Raw genomic sequence first — 3,687 nt, 5'->3', positions numbered from 1 at the left:
AATGTATCCAATGTATCTATGAGAAAAAGATTAGGTCTATCAAACCAAAATATAAAATTTGAGTATCATTGTAATATGCTTAAAGTTGATTTGTTCGTATGCCTAGAATAGATCAGAATATAGGATTATATTTCAGCTTGTTATGGTGACTGATACCCAATACTTTCCAGATAAGTGAAACAAGGTGCGATAGTGTGGGAGGCAAAGAGGTTATATATGTATACATCATCTTATATTTGGTATGAGTATCCTTGACTACAGATGTGAGATATGATTACTATAGTCATTTACCAAGGAACCTACTTTTTTAAGGAGAAGTTTATTGAGGTATCATAAAGATACTTTAAATTCACTTGGTTTAAAAGTACAATTAAATTGTTTTTTTTAGATTGATAGACCACTACATTGTACAGTACAGTACAGTACAAACATTACCACAATCTAACTGTAGAAAATTTTTGTTACCTCAAAAGATACATGCAGTCACTTCCTGTTCCTAGACCCAGGCCCAGACAACTAGTGATCTACCTACTCTTTCTAAAGATTTACTGTTTCTGGACATTTCACATAAATAAAATCATTCAAAATGTGGTCTTTTACATCTGGCTTCTTTCATGTAGCGTAATATTTTAGAGGTTGATCCATGGTGTAATATATGTCAGCCTTTCATTCATTTTTATTGCCAAATACAACTCCATTGTATAGATAACCACAGTTCTTTATACATTCACCAGTTGATGGATGCATTTTTTCCACTGTTTGGCTATTACAAATATTTTTCCTATGATCATTCATGCAGAAATCTTACTGTGGACATATGTTTTCATTTCTCTTGCATACTTTAAACATGGGATTGCTTGGTTATATGGTAAATTTGTACTTAACTTTTTAAGAAACTGCTAAACTGTTTTCTAAATTGGCTAAGCCATTTTACATTCCTACCTACAATGTATGATGGTTCCACTTTTGCTACATTCTTGACAATATGTTTTATATTTTATTTTGATTATAGCTATCCTAGTACATGTGAAGCAGTAAATCATTGTGGTTTTGATTTGCATTTCCCTAAAGGCTACATGGCCTAAGTACATCTTTTCCTAAGCTATTAGCCATTGCATATCTTTGTCAAGAAATGAATATTCAAATCCTTTGTCCATTTTAAACTTGATTATCTGTCTCTTTTTTGGTTTTGGTATTGTATGTAAGAAATCATGATCTAATCCAAGGTCATAAGGAGTTATTCTTATATATTCCTATAAGGGTTTTATAATGTTATCTTTTACATTTAGATCAGTGATTCATTTTGAATGAGTTGTTTTTTATGGTGTGAGGTAAGAGTCCAAATTCATTCTTCTGCATGCGGATATTATCTCAGTACCATTTGTTGAAAAGACTTTATTCCCCCCATTGAATTCCCTGCCCCCCGTGTGCATATCACAGTTCCCTTTTTTTGCATGCCTCTTAACTGCTTCTTGAAAATTATGCATTTTAGGTAATATAACAAATCAAAATCATGACTCTACCTACCCCCTCAGGGTTGATGCTGTCATTTGCTAAGTTATCATTTATTAGTTTACTGAGTTGGCAAAAATAATCCTATGACGTTTATTTCCATTACAATATGCGGTTGTTTTCTTGTGTTATCTTACCTGACTACTGGTAATTGTCCCAGGTCAGCATAAGCCACTTATTGGTCAATAAGTTCAGAGTTTATGTGTTTTACTCTCTATCCTTCACCCCTTTTGTTTAGAACTAATAGCATATTTTTTTTTCCTGTATGATTGTTTTTTAGAGGATGCTACCTTGGGCAGGTACATAGTCTTACAGACTGCTATGATGGATGTGATTTTATTGTTCAACCTGGCTCATTAGTAATTATTTCTGAGTCACAGTAATTTATTGTTTGGCCAATGTTTGCTTAGAGATCATGCTTAAGCTCCTAGTCCCAGTGAAGCTTTTACTCTTTGCTATGGATCTGTGTGTGACTTGGGGAATGTTTTCATTTCTTTCCCATCTCCTGCTCCAGTTGCTTCTCAGTTCATTCAGCTTGTGCATATCCTTTTTGTACCCCAGGGATAAATGTGATCCTAGTTGCTCTTCTTGGATGTCTCTCTCCTTGATTTTCTCCGGTAAAATATATGATTGCTTTGCCATTTCTTTCTTTCTTTCTTTCTTTCTTTCTTTCTTTCTTTCTTTCTTTCTTTCTTTCTTTCTTTCTTTCGTTCATTCGTTCTTTCTTTCTCTCTCTCTCTCTCTCTTTCTTTCTCTTTCTTTCTTTCTTTCTTTCTTTCTTTCTTTCGCTATTGGTAGAGCTATGTGTACCTTTTTAGTTGCTCTCTACCAAGACCATCACTGTTTATGACATCTCCCTTTGTCCCATAGGCATGGAATTCTTCATGCTCTTTTCCAAACAAAGTCAATTTTCTCAGATAGAACTGTGGAATTCTGTACTCTGTGTTGTGTCTTTCCCATTGGGTATAAGCTTTGCTTTAACTCACAAGATCTGGGGGCAGGAACAATGATACGTTTCTCATAGAGTTATACCCTTGCTCCATGACCAACAGCTGTGTAAAGTTGGAGAGTGTTCCCATCTTACTGCCTGTTCCTTCCTTGGAAGCAAGATGGGTTGGGGATCAGGATGTAATATTCTGATCTTGTAATGTCTGAAATAGAGATTTTACCCCGTGACTGGGAACTGAGTGACAGAAGGGAATGTTGGTCCTCTGGGCTCTTGTTGGCCCAAAATATTGCTTCAGCAACATCGAGTTGAGGAAAATGAGAAATACCAGCAGTCTTACCATCTCATGCTAACACACTTGCTTAGACTGGGAACTAGAAGGGTAAGAAGCCCTGGAAGATGAAGCTGTTTGAGTGTTAGGCAAGAGTTATAGTTTAAATGCCATAGACTCTCAATGTTCTTATTATAATGTAGTAGATGTTATTGAATGAACAGTTTTGTCACCTGTTACCTGCTTTCAGGACAATTTACAAAGACATAAAATATTGATTTTAAAAAAAGAATTTTCTGCATATACATAGTTGTTTGGTTGGAGAGAGTTCTCTGAGCTTCTGACTCTGCCTTTTCAAGAGAAATCAGTCTCTTAAGGAACTTACTTTTAAATATAAATATTCTGTTTCTATTTTCAAAAAAACAAAGTATTCATTTGAGAGCATAAATATTTTAGAGACTCAACTGTATGATAAGCTTTTGTAAATGTTACTAAACTCAAATATTTCTGTCAGAATGAATATTTTGACTAAAAATGCAAAATGGCAACCCTTTACCAACCAAAAGAAACACATATAATACCATTATCATTACTCTTTTCTCCTTTGGAACAGTCTTTATTTAATTGTTCATGATAAAGTACCATTTGATATCACCAACACCAAAGTCATTGTTAGCATAAATTTTAATTGATAATTTATAGTCTAATTGCTAATCCCATTCTGCCCTAATTTATAATTCTACCTATGTCATAAATATGAATGGATAGTTTCTAACATATACTATCAAGCATTTGTTCAAGGACTTCCTTTAATTACTTCCATTATTACTCATCCTGTGGTGTAGGTGGGAGAAATTTGGGTAACCCTTTGGATGCTACCACTGTTTTATGTGTCAAAATTGGATTAGAAACTATGCATAATGCAAATAACCATGTAATTATTTTGAATTTACAATGT

Source organism: Hyaena hyaena, unplaced genomic scaffold (genome assembly GCF_003009895.1).
Source record: "Hyaena hyaena isolate Hyena2069 unplaced genomic scaffold, ASM300989v1 scaffold_239, whole genome shotgun sequence".
Taxonomy (NCBI): Eukaryota; Metazoa; Chordata; class Mammalia; order Carnivora; family Hyaenidae; genus Hyaena; species Hyaena hyaena.
Note: the sequence above shows the minus strand (reverse complement) of the source record.